Raw genomic sequence first — 17,476 nt, forward strand, 5'->3', positions numbered from 1 at the left:
CTGGGGTTGCCTGTATATTTCATTTGCTGTGATCTGAAATCCACCAGCTTATGTCCATAGAGCATCCAAAAGAGAAGAATCAAGCCCCAAACAACAATACTAGCAACATTGCAGGCAAACATTATATCAACATGTTTTACTTCAATGGAATCAACACAAAGAGTTGATAATTCCACCCAACTATTTTCCTTGACAAGATGAAAGTGATACATGATTGCTAAATAAGATATTCATACCAGGTGCAAATGACAGACACAACAGGCATGATGACAGATAGAGAGCTCTTGTAAATCTCAACAGGAGGGTCAATTTATTAAAGGCTTCAGCACCTCCAGCTGTTATATTTCAGCTGATCTGACTGAGTTGTTGTGTGACTAGAAACTATAATACTACTTGTGATTATGTTACTTTGTCTTTAAAGTTTTGACTGTCAGGTTGATGAGAGAGTGAGAAGATAGCAGGAAATTTCCCCCTCATATAGAGTTTTAGCAATGACCTCCCCCATCATATTATTTAACATTATGCTATATTTGTTCCTCTACCGAAGAGCTCCTTTCTATGGGGCTTGCTGGCCACTGTACTAGTCTATTGAGCAAGAGAGGGTCATTTCTGGGATTACACATTCCTGCCTCATCCACCATCATCATCTCCATGGAACAACCTTCAGGGGCAAAAAAGAGCTGCATCTATATAGGCTGCATGAATCTTCCTGTTCTGAAGGTGACCATGACTGGCGAGGCTACTGGACCGTGCAGTTACTTGGGAGCAGTATCATAGCTGTTGTGATGTATGCTGTATCCTATACATCTTTCCTATTGAACAGAGCTGCATATAGATCTGAATAGGCTACTCCAGCTGTCAGGCTGCATCAGTCTCCGAGAGACAGCTCTGCATCATCCCCAGCCTTCAGGGGATAAGTTTTCTGTCACAAAGGGTCTGGTTATTTGAACTGGGTATTTGGCAGAGGATTTTCACTATTGTGGTTCATTTTAAAAAAATGTTCTTATAAAAAGAACTGAAACAGTCACAGTGGCAAGACTTCTTGGGAGGTGAGCACAAATCTAGGAATGAAAGTCTTCCAGTGCCAATGTAGCTAACATTTTCTTATTATTGCACATAACTGTCTCTACTGAAATGTGTTGTAAAGGAAAACCTTCTTTTCCACTATGGTATATAGGTTCATAACTCCTTCCTTTTACAGGCAGCAATTAGCACTATGTCTATAACCTTTACTCTTGGGTCTAATCATCACTCATAAGCAGGTCTATTGACTTCTGGCATTAGTCAGATGAGTTGTAAGGATTACAATCTTATACAAGGAATGGATGAGAAATTTGGCCCATATCCAGGTATTAACCAGCAGCCAAACTAGTAACATCTCTAATGAATGGAATTTTTTTATTCTTTATTTTTATTGAATCAAGAAAATAGGCACAGACATATTATAAACATGAGGGTGGAAGATGTGAGGAAATAATAAAAACAAAACAATTGGATACAGAGCCAAGCTATTATACTTACTAGTTGCCATCCCAGAGTCCACTGTGATCACTGGTTCTCAACTAAGAGTACATTTAAACTGCAGGTACAACGCGGTAGCTAAGCTGGGCCACTATTAGTCCTTGAGGACTAATACAACCATTATATTTGGATCTACCTAACTAGATCATGGTTGGGTCAGTTTAAATACCCATCTGTGTAGGCATTAAGAAGGATTAAATTGGGAAAAGTGGCAGGCCTAATCTAAGCTAGTTCACCTGAAGACGCAAACTCCATTAAATCAGGAATGGGTTAAAGCAATCTACTGAACACTATGTGTTCAGAGCACAGCCCTGTGGTTAGGAAAGCCCAGTTGATTGCCCCTGCCTTGGGGCTGTGTTCTTCCTACTCCTTCAAGATTAATCCAGCTATTTTCAGTCCCCTGACCTCCCCATCTTTGGAGGGAGGACCCCCCCCCATTGGACCCACCAATTCCCCCTGTATACCCACCAGCTCTTCCCCCTCTGACTCAAACAAACTCCTCTATGGACCTGCTAGCCACCCCACCAGTCCTGCCTGCCCCTACCTCAAAATGAGTTACTAACACTGGGTTTACTACATGGCTTCTGCTACTGGTGAACAGCTGTACATGTTACTCCTGGTCTAAGTTCATGCAGCTTAAAGTGAAGTGCATGAACCCAGACCAGATGTGAATGGTTGAATGCATCTTCAGCTAACCTGGATGCCTCTACACCAGCATTTCTCAACCCATAGGTTGCAACCCAAAAGTGGGTCACAAGAATATAAGAAAGGGGCATGAACAAACTTTTAAAATAGATCAACAAACTTAAAATGTGGGAAACCGTGTTTTTTTTCTTGCGGGCTGTCAGAGTTTTTAATAGAATCATTGCAAAATAAAAATAAATTAATCTCTTTTGTTTGAAGAGTTTGTTGTTGTTGGTAAGCATTTCTGTTTTCTATATACAAAGAACAATCGCATACTTTCAGGCTCCATGGCTTCAGTCTCCTTTGTACTATTTAGACAGAAACTTTAGGAAAAAAGATACAGAAGGTGCAAAGAAGATACAAAGAAGATACATTTCAAGGCAGAGAGAGCATGAGGAGCACAATTCCTTGAGAAAATGGAATTCTAGAGTTCCCAAATAAATAGATGTTTTATGACCTTTGTTATAGGGTGCCCTTTACTGTTGATTGTGTGGCTGTCTAGTTCTGCTAGGCTGTACAGAAAGGGGGAGGTAGAACAAGAACATAAAGGAGAAGTAGAACTATTCAGAACATAGTTCATGGAATCCCACTTGGCCTTTACCTGACTCTGTATTTACTTCGGCTAGACTACAGAGAGGACAGGGAAAAGAGGTGCTTCTAACCCCAATCCCCTGGTGTGGTTAGAAGGAAGAAATTAAAGGAAGATCTTTAATTTTAGCTTTAAGGAAATTAATCAAACAAGAAAGAACAAAATAGAAATATCCTTGGGAGAGCACAGTGTACACCTCCTCTGTAGCATGCTGCTTTGACTTGAGCTTCGAAGTAGAAGTCCTCACAGTAGACAGGCAGATTCCCTAAAAACAATATAGCTGAAACATGCACAAGTCATTCTCCTTATATAACTTTATGCTTCATGAATTCTCATGACTTCAGAGTCAGTTCTACCCATGGAGTGTCTGAGAGATCAGACTTTGTATTCTGCAGTGTTTTCCATACTGCAGTTTAAAGCAGGTCACACACACACACACAATCCTCACCCCATATTTCCATTCTATTTTTTCTGCTTTAAAATGTATAAAAATATCCTCCAAATGTAAGTGATCACTCTTTAAGAAGAATTAAATGAAAGATATAGGGTAACAGTTTCAAAAGCACCTATCTGAATGACATAAGAGCATAAGTTCCTTTTCAGAAGTAACTTAGACAGTTAAGTATAATCAAAAGGCAATTGGAATTAACATCAGATTTGCAAGGATATCAAAGTGACAATTTTTGTTGATACCAAATGAGAGAGACCCAAATTTGTTCATAGTTTTCTAAACCTCCTTTGAAAGTTGGACTTATACTTACTTACAGGTCACTTAGGTACCTTTGAAATTTTACCCCTGGTCTGTCTTTTCCAAAAATCTGATTGTCACCTCTTAGAATTTTTGTATAAATGTACTTAATAGTTCTGGACATTCCCAGTACAATTGTGGTTTTGCCTAGCTTACAATGTCTTTGTTAGGATTGTAAAGTTTAACTTTACAAATCTTCTCTTTTATGGCTGAAACCTCCTCCTTCCCCTCCCCCCCCCCGAAATGATTCTATGATTTTAAAAAATCCCCTTTCTACTTAAAGTTATCTTTTTTCTATGTTAAAGATTAGACAATCATTCTCCCCAAATGGAGAGACCTCTAAAATCTTTTAGTCTATTTAAAAAACCCAAAAAACTCATCATTGCTCCTTTCCCCCTTCCCCTCCATGAACTTCATTAAGCTGAATGGGAAAGCTGATCAAGCAAGGAATTCTTAGACCTAAAATGCTGTTTGAAATTAAACAGAATGAGTTCACTCTCCCCTAATTTTTAGTTTCTTTTCTACATCCAGTAGACAGCTTTGCTTTTGTAAAACTTGAAGTTTGTCAGCTGTGAGTGTATAGTTAGCTGAGTTTCAGTCATTTTTGTGTATTTGAAAGAACTACCTATGTTGCATGTCCATGTACAATAACCTTCCAAAGAAAATGTCAAGTGTTTTTTTTAATGTTGATCCAGGGATCTATTCTAATTTCAAGCTAATTTCCAACTGTGCACAAGCACAGCAAGAGTTTCAGTGTACTGTATACTGTGATCCATGCCTGTACATCTGACATTGGAAGAATACGCACTGGGCTTGATCCAGCAGCAAGTGGCTTCTATGACTGCTGACTCCTTGAAGTTTCATGGACCTCCTGGGCTCTGTAGTCAAGAAGGCTACTTTTGATTCTGATGGGAAAACCTTCTTTCTACTGCTTCAGAATGCCAAATTATACATCCCATGCTGGCCTTTTTCTGACTGGCACTGTAGCAGAGAGAACTGTGGATTTCACTCTTTATCTCTAGAGCCAACTTGGCATGAAAGATTAATAAGCAGATGACTCAAAACCAAATATAAGGTTTCCACTAGAAAATATATACAAGACAAAAGCTGTTGAATGCCGTCCCTTTGTGTGTAGTAAATCAGTTAACTTGCCAAATTCAGTATCAAGCATTTGAAGGGCTTTTGTTTTCCCATAAATAACCCCTGCAAGTTTTGAAAATGAAATCTGCCATGGCAAGCAGGCTTTAGGGAATGGCATTGAGTGGAGCCCAGTAAGCATGCTCAGCAAATCCCTAGATATCCTACTAGTCATTTTAGTCAGCCTCGGCAGAAGTGTAAAGGAAAACTAAAATGGATTGAAACGGTTTCCAAGCATATGATCAGTGTAAAACATGACTAGCCCAGTGATAATCATTTATAATGCTTTGTATGTTAAAAGGAAATTAAGTAACAAAATAGGAAGAAAACCTCCTGTCAGTTTCATGATGCAATCAAATAAGATCCTACCTGCAGCCAGAGGCTCAGACGACAAGATATACTTTGCAGATACCCTGGTGTTGTGGATTCAGGTATAGTTTAGGGGTATGATTCAGTAAAGCTCTTAAGCATATGCTTCAGTCTTAGTATCTTCAAAGGATTATAAGTAATGCCACTTTGTTAGATAAGAGCCCAGAGCTCCCCTTGAAAGCAGTGGGGAAATTTCCATTGACTTAGAGCATAATACAGTATCATTCCCCAAAGCAGGGTCAATAGCTCTGTAGATGTGGATCCTAGGCTCTCTCAAAAAGTTTAGAACTATGTTGGGTAGCTGGATTGCTGACATGTCAACGGTGTTCGGCCTCAACATACTGGGTTCAAACCAGACTCTTTAAAAATCCTCCAGCTTGATCAACACATTATTTCTTTAAGGAAGTTAAGTTCTAATTCAGCAAAGAATAAGTGCCTAACTATAGACACGTAAGTAGTCCTATTAAAGTCAATGGGACTATACAATATGCTTTGCTGCACAGTGATGGGACTACTCATGTGTTTAAAATTAAATATGTGTTTAAGTGCTTTACTGAATCAGGGCCAGAGAGAGTGATAATTCCGGTATTGCCAGGACTCATTTCACCCTCATCCTTGCTTCCTCCCCACTGCCTGCTGAGTCTTTCATGAAGCTGTACTGTATCTATAGTGCTTTATTAATTAGTAAAAGAAACTGTTCCATATTCTACAGCCCTTAATGAGTTTTAACTTAGGCAAAATTCCCATTAACATCAATGCAACATTTGGCCCTATAATAAAAGAGATCACACGGGAAAAGAAAAGTTTTCAAAATGCAATTGAGAGTGCTGCAGTTTTTACACACTTTTTTTTTTTGCAATAACCAAATTGGTGTGGAAGATTAATCTGCAGATGACTCCAAAGCAGGGATAATATTTCTACACGGAAACATGTACAGCAGAGACCTTTTCTGTGTTTTTCTTCTGTGTGTAGTAAATCAGTTAACTTGTCATATCCTTTATCAGGAATTGGTTGAAGGCTTTTGTTTTACCATAAATAAGTCTTACAACATCTGACAAAATGGCATACGTTTGTGCACAAGGGATTTATTATGAACAGATTTGTTCATTTAATGGGTCTGGTAATAATTATTAATCTGTTTCATCACACAAAAGACCTGTGGTCACATCAAATTGTTTCCTCAGTTTAAAAACAAAAAATGCAAGTTAGGGTGTGGAATCACTGTGTGAATCAGGAAAAATGTCATATGCTTGTGTTTGACATAAAAGACCGATCACATGATTAGCATCTGGAATTCATGCTACATAAATTCTACAAATCACTATTCTGTTACATTCCCCCAGCAGCTTCAAAATGTTGTTACATGAGATATAGCCAGCATTTAAAAATGTACTTCATTCTCTCTTTCTCCATGTACATATCTTGTTGCAGAACAAACACTGATGCATATAAAAATGGCTTTCATATAGGATATGCTGCTGACAATACAAGCTTAACAACCAAAGTTTTGTATTTTTTCCTGTAAATTTAAAAAGACATAGATGCACAGATAAAGCATAACTAAGGAAGAGCTTTAAGGTATATTTTTATGATTTGAAACATGTGGGCTTTAAGCTTTGTGACTGAAGGAGTTAGTGTAGAAAGGCAAGAACTGATACTTTTAAAAAGTAGCCTGCTAAAAATAGGTTAGATAGATTTTAATAGAAAGTAATGTGTGGTGTCTGCTGGTTAAATCACAGGACTAAGTTTCAGGACCTATGGGTGCTTTTGGTCAAGATATTTGACTTACCTGTTTTTGTATTTGTGGAGCTACAAAATGACATACTACTACTTATTTTTCCAAAATAGAGTTGTTAAACCCTATTAGAAGTCATAAAATACTTGAAGAGCTTGGATAAAAAGACCTATGTGAGTACAAACTATTTTTATAACCCAAAGTTCACCAATTAATAATCCTGTAACTATCATCAAATCCTATAAAGTCTCTCGTGGTATATGCAGATCTTGTTGTTTCATTGAATATATGATGACTATTTGTTTATGCAGCTTGTTAATAGCACAAGTACAATCAAGCTGACCTGCTATGATCGGATCTTGATAGGTACATGTACCAGATGAGACTTAGAAATGACAGCACCCTGGCCAACCTCTACAAACAACAGGACTTCTATGTTGCAGCCTTCAGCAGGACTACATGGCAGGCTATGATGTGGCACATATCCCATACAAGTCAGTTAACTAACATGATCAGTCTGATTACCAAATTTGGTGTCAGGATTTTCCCCTCTAGATCAGATTGTCATAGACTTCGCGGGGAGAGCATGGGGTGGAAGGGATTGCCTTCCTCTGCAACCATGGTCCTTTTCTTAGGATCTTCTGAGCACATTTTTTTCTCAATGTTTCCCAAACTATGGGGAATGCCCCCTTAGGGAGGGGGGCATGGAATTTTCCTGGGGATGGGGTTTGACTTTCAGCAGTGGGGAAAGTCAGCAGCACTTGGCAGCAAGCAGCAGTGGGTGAAGCAATAGCAATAAGAGAAGTAGTGGCAATCAACCACTGAAGTACAAGGGAAGTGAGAGTGGTGTGGTTTAAACACCAACAGTTCAGAAAAAACTGTAGCAACAAATTCCCTGTTGTTTAAGTAGCAGAGCATTGGTAGTGCCTCATCTCCACTGCTTTAACCTATGGGATGTTATTGGCAGGTGCTGGTGGTGGTTTTGGGCACTGCCTGGGCAAATGCCTGCTGATGCGAGAGACTGGACTTGATGGCCAAGGAGTGTGATAGTAATCCTCTCTTCCTGTGACAAGACTGGAGGAGAAGATGTCAGTATTGGGGGAATCCTCAGAGAAATGCTAAAAAGGCAGGAGGTCCTAGAAACCTCTGGGTGAATGAAGGAAGTAGAAAAGTTGCCAACTTCCCCAGCCAGTCCCCAAATCTGGTGGAAGGTCCCTTTGGAATAGCCAAGCAAGTCAGAAAGTATGCTTGAAAATAGCAAGGTTAAACACACTGAGCAAGAATACCTGATAATGTGATGTGACTGTTTTCAGCTTAATCTGTGACCTGGAAAAAAGCAGTGCCAAGACCTAGTTCTGCTTGATGTGGATCTGAGTGTAAATGGAAGACTTTGTGAAAAACATTCATATTTGCGAAATAAGGCCCTGCTATGGAAATGACCTTAGCACCCCATCCTCCGTGCATATCTCATGTGCATGGAAGGATCCAATGGCTGAGGTTATGTTGAAACTGATTTTCACTGAAGCTGAGTACAAGTCAGGATAGTAACCTGATAAAGAAAATTCTTTATCTTAGGACAAGACTGGTGTGGAGGAAAGTAAGACATGACTTTGCTTAGAGGAATAACAGACTGGAGCAGAAAAACTAATAGTTGGTTAGAAGAGTGAAGGGAACTAGTTGAGTTGAGACTGTTAAGAGGGCTTAGGAGGGAGCTTCATGTCTCTTCTTATAAGTAACCATAAGTAAGCATGTCTTGGCAGAAAATCCTAGAACAGATTACAGACCAAGTACATGAGTCAGTAGGGTTTAGGATAGTGGCCAAAGACAGGAGACGGCTATGTTTGCAGGTAAAGCAGGAGTTGGCTACGCTGTGGGCAGAGAAGAGTGCTGGGGGGTGGAAAGCCATAACAGAAGCCAACCAATGTCCAGGAGAAAGCCCAGACATTGCCTCACATAGCAACAGAAAATGTGTATACAACTCCAGGTCTCATTAGCATGCTTGGGATCAGGACAGAAGCTACGGGTGAAAGCAAATGTTCCCATGTAGAGTTTATATAGGGACACATCAGCTTTGCAGCTCTCATCACAGAAAATGAGAGCAAGAGCAACTGGCAAAGAATGCCCTGCAAATGACCCTATGAGAAAAGGAACAGCTGGCCGAAGGCCATCATTCAACTAAGGGAGAGAGAGAAGTCACCTGCTCTTGATGGTGAATGAGCTGAAAGAAAAGATGAAGACTGCGTGCACAGATTCCAGACCTTTGGCATGATATGGGGGACACATGATGGTGGTCTGACTTGCAGAGAAGGGAATGTGATGCGCTGTCCAAACACCACACAACTAACAAAATAATTAAAAGACTGCTTTAGGCTTCAGCAGCAAAACTAAAGAGGGAGAGTACAGTTCACACTAGGCTGGCTATGAAACAATGCAGGCTTTTAACTCTTACTGTGGGAGAGCAGATTGGCTTGGGCCCAGGAACTGAGGAAGACTGCAATTTATCAGAGCTCCCTGCAGAAAGGGTAGACCTCGCAAATCACTGCATATTTCCTTGTATATGTCTATCCTGGAAGGAATGGAATCTTTCACATGACCCAAATGGAGATCTACACTTCTTTAGCCTGGAAGATGGTGGTGGTTGAGTAGATCAGATGAAAGAAGAGTGAGGCAGAGGCACTGCTGCATTGTTCCATGCCAGCAGGGGATGCCCAGGGATTATGTGGCCACATAGGGGCAGTATTATTCCATTAGTCTTAGCATGTTGTCTCTAGGGAGTACCCACCTCTTGTCCCTGCTTTACTCCACCTTTCCCCTTCTCCTAAATCTTTTAAAGCAATGTGATGCTTCTGCTAAGGTACCCTAAGAGTCTGACGATATCTACCCACATGATAATTGTACTGCTGCTGTGCCCTTTTCTGCATTACTCTGCTGAGTCTTGGTCCTGACCCACAGGAATCTCTTTTGGGAGCAGGAAAGGGTAGAGAGGTTATTCAGTCTAAAGAAGGTTTGTAAAGTCCCCTGACTAACACTGTGTAGTTTGAGTGATTGAGAACACCACTGATCAATATTTTATACTGAAATGTGATGAAGTGTAAAAGTATGATTAATGGGGCAATTAAGTTCTTCTGCTTCTAGCAGGGACTTGAAGCTGCATGTTTTCCCCTGTATATTAAACTTTTTACCTAGTGGAAATGTGCTCCTCAATATTATTAGAGCTTTTTAGCCTAGGTTTAGAAAAGTGCAGTAGAAAACTGTCAAAAGAAACAAAAATCACGATCTATCCTGTATCACTGAGGCCCTGATTCAGCACATTACTAAGTGTGTTTTGAGTTTTAATCATGTCCAAAGCTTATTTATACTCAGCTTGGCATGTTTTTAAAATGTTTTCGGGAAAGAACCATGGACAGGTAAGCACTGCAGTAAATGTCTTTCTACACCTAGAAATGATCCTGTGCAAGTCACAGTACTGGAAGTGCAAGGAGTTTCCCCTGCTCAAAAGTTTATTGAACATAACTATTTCAAGCCTCTATAGTTTAATAATAAGGGAGGGAAATGATCATGCTATTCCAACCCTCAGATTTCTGAAACAAATGTCAGTCTGGAGTCTGAAGTCAAGCATTCTCTTTCTCAAGACTACTTTTATTCCTGACATCAGTTTTCAAGGTCTGTGTGGGGAAACTACCTTGGCACTTCTGCCAGCATTCCTTCTCATCTTAACTGTGCTCATCAGGAAAGGATTTAGCTCACAGTCTTTTGTTACGTTATTTGTGTATAACTGTCTATCCAACAGAAGTGAAATATCTCAATAACTAATTATCACTTCAATACCCAGTACTACTCAACTCCTACTATAACTGATTAACAAACATAATGGAAAATTGATCTTTTTTTGCTTTATGGAAAGGAAGAACAATGCAGATTAAGACTAGGATAAACAGAGTGAAAGTGAAGATATTAGACTGAAATATACAGATTTCTCTGGACCCAGTGAGACAAGCAACAGTATATATCCTGAATTATGTGGACATACAGTCTTTCTAAAGCCTCCTAAATCTTTGCATTAGTCAAATAATCCCAAGATTAAACTCTTAAACAGATTGAAAAGATTGATGGCATGTCTCTATAGATGTGAAAAAAGATAGCTATTCCTCTGCACCTGTTAAGGAACACAATTCCTTTTTGTTATGACATCTCTAACTTAAAATATTTTCTCAAATTAAAACCCCAGCAATTCATTACAGGTTATTTAAAAGCATCTTGAATCTAATACTAAACTAATGGTTTTATTGTAGCTGGCTGTTTTTGCCTCATGTAGAAAGACAGTTACAATACAGTAGTGAATTATTCCCCTCAAAGCTCTCATGATTTAAAATAAGTGACAGGAGACACTATACTTCTGAATCTGGACATGCCACATGGTACATATGCAGAGTGAGAGTCTACACTGTGGCACTGAGCCACAACCCTTGTGTTTGGGGTGATAGACCTGCACTGCCCATCAGGGGCTCTGGGAGGCGCTGAGTTGCCATGAAGTAACCAGAGCTTTGGTACAACATTGAAGAGAATTAATTGTGTTCCTGTTAAACACAAGAACTTCTGTGTACTTTTGACTAGTGCAGAGGGTTGATAGCCATGTTACCTCTTTCCCTTAGCAAATATTAGCTAGACAATAATGCCAATGCTTTTGAATCTTAATGGTATTTAAGTTTCTTATGTCCTTTCAGCTCCCATGTTTTGGAGAATTCTCCGCCTTTCTGTGTAGTTCTGCTTGTTCCCCATCTCAAGGCAACTGAGCAAATTAATGTAACCAGTCTGCAACTGTGGTCCTGCAAAGGTTCACTGAAGAGCATGTATGAGTCCAGTAGTATGCTGCTGTTCACTCTAGTAGAAGTGGATGCATGCTTTTTGGTTTCTGGCTTTGTAGGTATTGTCCACCCCCATGCCTCAGCTGCCTAATAATGATTTTGCAAAACATGCAGCAAAAACATTTCTTCATGAGATGAACGTTCATCTTGGCTCCATTTTGAGAGCAAGATGAGAAATTAGTAATTTATAGTAGTTACCTAAAGAATTGTGAAAGGTTGACATGTTCCCATAGTTCCTTTGGACTCCCCAAAAGCTTATAGAAAGCCTAAGAATATCTCCCAATAGTTATGGGAGCCAAAATAGGACTTTGGGAGTTAAAGCGCCAAAGCAGGACCTTGGAATAGCTGCTCAGATACTCTGGAAACTTAACATATGGTGCTAGTCTGGACTTAGGCCCAAACTCATGATCTTTATTTGAAACAGCCAAGGTAGTGTGGGCCTACTGCCCTCCATTAATACTTACACTGCTGTTAAAACCTGAGAAAATTCTCTAGTGCATGCAAGATCTTGGGTTGCATGTGATAGTAAGGGATTGGAGTCAGTGACTGGAGGGGCCCATTGCAGTCTTATGTTCCCAATTCTCGTCAATATAGTCCTTCTGCTGTCTGTTCTGCAGCCTTGTGAGGTTTTTGACTATTGGCTTGCAGTGCCCATGTTGGTACTGCTACCCCAACACCAGGCTCTTCCCTATCCACTTTTTCTCTGGCTGCACCATTAACCTTGGTCTTACTGTTTGGTGGCAGTCCCTCCTGAGGTTTCATTCTCAGTGCCAGCCTCCACTTCTTTAACTTAGGGCTAGTTCCTGGCACAAACAGTAGGGTAGTGCTATCCAGGCACCTCTGTTCATGGCTTCCTCTATCTCTATAGCCACAACCCAGTCCTCTGGCTTAAACAGAACAAAAACACAAACTAGCTGCTTCATAATACAAATAGTCTCCCTCCTTGGAATAAATGTTGCCTGGAGGCCCTACATTCATAGGAGCCTCCCTTCTCCAGCACCCCTGGGTGGCCTGGGTGCCGACATGTCCATCTCCAGCAGCCCCTCATTCCTGACAGTTGCTGTTTCTGCTGCAGGCAGGGACTGTCTCATGCATGGTCAAGACTGAGCTTCTATCTCCAAGCCCAGTCTCCTTTCAGTCATGTGACTGGGTCTTCTGCACCAAGTAGCCAAGTGCATCTAATTGGTTCTTTAGCCACCTGGCCTTATTAGTCATGGGTCCAGCCCACCTGGGTTGTTACTTCTTACTGCCCTACTTGGCCCTGAGTCTCTCACACTATCAGGTCTTTCTAGTAGCCGGGGTAGCGGTTCCCTGTAGTATGGTTGATGATGGAATTTGAACATTGAAGAGATTGCTTTTAACTCTAGAGACCCTAACTAAAACATTTGTCTTGAAAACTTCCAAAAAAACAGTTCCTAGAGAGTGGGTATGAGCCAAATAAATATGTCCCTTTGAGGAACAGTGATTTACTTTGTAAGGGGAGGATGCAATTTATTTTTGCACATGCCCTTGCCCCTAAACTGTTGTGTGCATAAAACATTATTCAGAGAAAGTAGGAAGGTATTTCAAAGTCCCCATGCAAATATAACACGAATACACAGAACACAGACAAAAATGTACACATTTCTTTTTGCAAAATACTATTAAAACAAAAAATGGAAATGGGATATACTTATGAACATCATTGGTCAGATCCACAGCTAACTTAAATCACTGGATCTTTCTTTATATTGATGGAGTCATGCTGATTTACATGGCCTGAGGATCTGGCCCCATGTTCACAAAATCAGATTCACAAATCAATCCATTTTATTGGTACTGGGAGGGGATAGGACAAATCTCCCTGAAACTAGCATGCCTAATAGCCACCCTTTCATTGCAGTTAAATAAGGAAATGGCTAAATGTTTCTTTTCTTATTAATAGCCAGAACAGTGGAGGTCTTTACCAAATATCCACTTGACCAGGATGAAAAGAAACAGTGCCGGACAAGGCAAGAGGTTTCCCAGTGGCTGCCCTACAAATGCAGTGTTCATGACTGAGTCAGAGAAGTGTGCATGCATACCAGACAAAAGCAGGAACAGAAAAACCAAGCACATAGCTAGAACAAGCACTAAAAATTTGGCCCTGTGAAAAATCTGGGAGAGTGTTTGAAATAAGTTCTGATTAGAGAGGGGATTAAAATCGCAAGCTTATTATTGTTTCTGCTCTGTTTGGGGAAACAGCACTTTACATTAAATAAACATTAAATAAACATTTGTAAGTAAATAAAATAAGCTCAAAGAAGCACCTGACTCCTAACAGAGAAAACCCCAAGCATTCAAAGCTAGGTGAACTGACTGGGTCAAAAAGAGGTAAAGATATTACCATTTTTAAGCAGATATTTTGCAACCAGTTCTTGATTTTATGAACATTTGGAGAACAGCCATTATTTGTATGAACGTGGGCTTTTGTACATAAGGGAACATATTTATGGCAAAATGGCTTGCATGTCCACCACAAATGTTTGGTTTTGTGTGACAATTACATTGTTAAGTACACAGGAGAGCATTTTAAAATTTGTGGCTTCCTTGGAAAAAAGAAAACATCTAACATCAGCAAATGTAGCTATTTTAGGATTGAAGAGGAAATAGGGGATAAATAGTTAAGTGGTGGAAAAGTCTGTTACCTGGAAACACTTGGAATATATTCCATCCCGGGGACAAGTATCTACATTGTGGTTGTTAGGAGTGAGGAGTGAAACAGGGATCAGCTCTCACAGTTGGGCAGTACAGCAGCGGGATAGAGGGGAAACTCTAGGCCAGGACCCTGGAATTAATGCATCTAGCGTAACTAGACAACAAACAGATATGTGAAGCCAATATAGTGCAAAAAGCACTACACATGTGCATGTGATTAATGACTGTGGTGAATGGTTAGTGAATAAAAGCACGATACAAAAATGGAGATCAATAGATTCAAGCCATGTATTTGGCAGATATAGGAAAGAGTATTTCTTGTTGTACATGGGATGAAGGAGTGCACAGTACTCCATGAGCCCCTGGTCTAAGTACTGGCACACAGACAAGAATCTGGTTGCAACCCTGTACAAGTAGGACCATGCATGTACACATGTGCACACAATTACATGGCATAAATGTAACAAGAGAAAATTCAATATAAAATATTACAGAAAGCCAATAATTCTGGTTTATATCTTTCCCTCTCCTTGAGGCAGAAAGGAACCTGGCTATTTTAAGATCTGGGACATATTTACATAGCCAAATATAATGCTCTTTCTTGTGCAAAATAGGGCAGGAAAGAATTTAAATTGTCAACATTCACTAGACCTGTTTATCTCTTTTTATGTCTTTTTCAAATGTTTCCCACCTTTTGGACAGATCACTACATTATCAGAGTTCCACCGAAGCTATTGCAGTTTATATCAGCTGAGAATCTGCCATCTTGCCACAGAGCGAGCCTCTACACTGGGAAACTATTTTTTTAACCACTTGACTGCCAAGACATAAGAAAAATCCTAGGGTGGTCAAGGCAATTGTTGTTCTTTTGCATTAGAAGGTTCAGGAACCAACACTCAGTTGAAAATAAATCTTTCCCACGGAAAAGCTTTTTCATCAAATATTTTTCATTAGGGATATTTTTTTCTGAAAAATGGGGGAAAAAAAATCCCAGATTTTGAGAAGTTCTGATTACCATTAGCAATAAGTTATAATTTCAGGATCTCAGAATCTCTCAAAGGCTGCTCAGACAGTGAGCAAAATCTGTCTGGAATGCTCCTAGTGTCCCAAATTCAGCACTGGGGTAAATGGGCCAACTCTTTGCGTGTATTCCCTTGAAATGATTTTAAATACATTTGAACATAAACCTCATGAATGACAATGCAATAAAAGAAAATACTATAGGATTAAGCTATTTAGCAACTCCTTAATTGGGGAGATTTTCTTTTTCAGTCAGTAGGCAGGCACATCTGTGTGTCTGAGAGAGAGAGAGAATGTATGAGAGAGTGTTCCCTAAAATGAAACTAAGCAAAGCATGTTCTAGGAAGGCCTGACAAAATGCCCACTAGAGTTCATGGAAAGACTGTTATGAAATTCAGTGTCTTCAAAGATGGCAAAAGCTGAATTTAGGGATCCAGCAGCATTTTTCCTTGGCACCTGGGAGTTTTAAGCCCCTAGTATTCTGCAGCACATGGGAAAGTGTGGGGAGAACACATGATGATGGCTGCTAGGATCCTTTTACAGTAAGAAGATAGGAGAGGCCATAGAGTAGCAAGTTCTTCTCTATATAATTGCATGCATGCACAAAAGATAAACCCCTGTGTTAAGAAAATGGAGGGAAGGAAACAATTTGCTATAGGAATTCAATGGTCCCTCTACAATGCTGGGGGAGAATGCTGCTGATTAGTTTCACTCTATAATTGATAAAAGGTGTGGGGTTTTACTGTGTGTCTTCTTTTGGGCTTCTCTAAATAACAAAAAATATCTTGCCAAACACAACTGTGAGAAGCTGAGCAAGTCAGTATAAAACTGACCCTACTGACCTGTCAGTGTAGACCAGAACATATTACATTCAGAATCAATGTCAAGGTTTAATATCTTTTCAGGTGCCAAACATGCATATGCATGATCTCTGTCATTACGGTCAGCATCATTCCAGATAATAAGACCTTTCATTTTGCAATTATGTTTATGGAAAACAAAATCTAGTAATGTACACAGTCCTCCTTGCAGCAGAACTATTACTTTTCTATCTTTGCATCAAATTTATTTAAGGGGAAGACAGATTCCCTAAAATGGGAGTAAGTTAGGTTGTACCTGGAAGGTCAACCCACATTTAACCTCCAAAGGTCTGCAGGGATTCAAATGCAGGGATTCAAATGCAGGGACTCTTGTATCTTTGTCTGTTTTATTCCATGAGATGAGGTAGACACACCAAAACTGAAATTAAGCTATTTTTTAACATCTGCAATTCAAGTGAAAATCATTCCCCTAAAAAGGACAGAACTGATAGACAGCATGATGACTGACTTCTTTCTAAGGAAATGGAAATGACAAGAAACAGTTTTCAGCTGTTGCTGAAGCTTTTCCATCTACTGGACAATACATATGCCAAGAAATGACGAGAGACAGGATGTGATACACTATACCAAATATATCCCCTCCCTCTACACCTGTGCAACATCCAGACCATGCACCACAGATTTCTTGATACTGTTGTAGGAATCTATCTATCAAGTTGACCTTTTCTTAGAATGATGCTATTTGGCCAAATTAATCCCAGGAGTAACTCCACTGTGTTTTGTGTAAGGGAAATATCAATTATTGTGAGTGGAAGGATGACCTTATGATGAAAGCAAATAACTAGGAACCAGGACAGGATACCTAGGTTCTATTCCCAATTTGCCACAGGATTTCTGGATGATTTGAGGATTTCATTTAACTCATCAGTTTCCCCATGTGTAAAATGAGGTTAGTTCTAATCTACTTCTGGAGTATTAGGGGAATTGTTTAATGATTTTAAAGTGCTTTGAGATCCCTGAGTGAAGTGAGCTACAGAAGGGAAAATGACTATGTAGTTATGTGTTTACAGTAATAGCATACCAATGGAACATAGAAGCTCACCCTCTCTAAAGTGACAAGTTAATACACCTACCATTAGTAAATTTATACCACCAATATAATCTGTTGGTTGTAATCATAAATGTCTTTCTAATCTAATGCTAAACTATCTCAAAAGACAATACCTAATACTAGGTATTTATGGATCTGTACAGTAGACTAGAAGGATAATAAGGAAAGGAATTTCAGGAGGATGATCAGCCTTGAAGCTT

The sequence above is a fragment of the Alligator mississippiensis genome, chromosome 4, assembly GCF_030867095.1.
Source record: "Alligator mississippiensis isolate rAllMis1 chromosome 4, rAllMis1, whole genome shotgun sequence".
NCBI lineage: Eukaryota > Metazoa > Chordata > Crocodylia > Alligatoridae > Alligator > Alligator mississippiensis.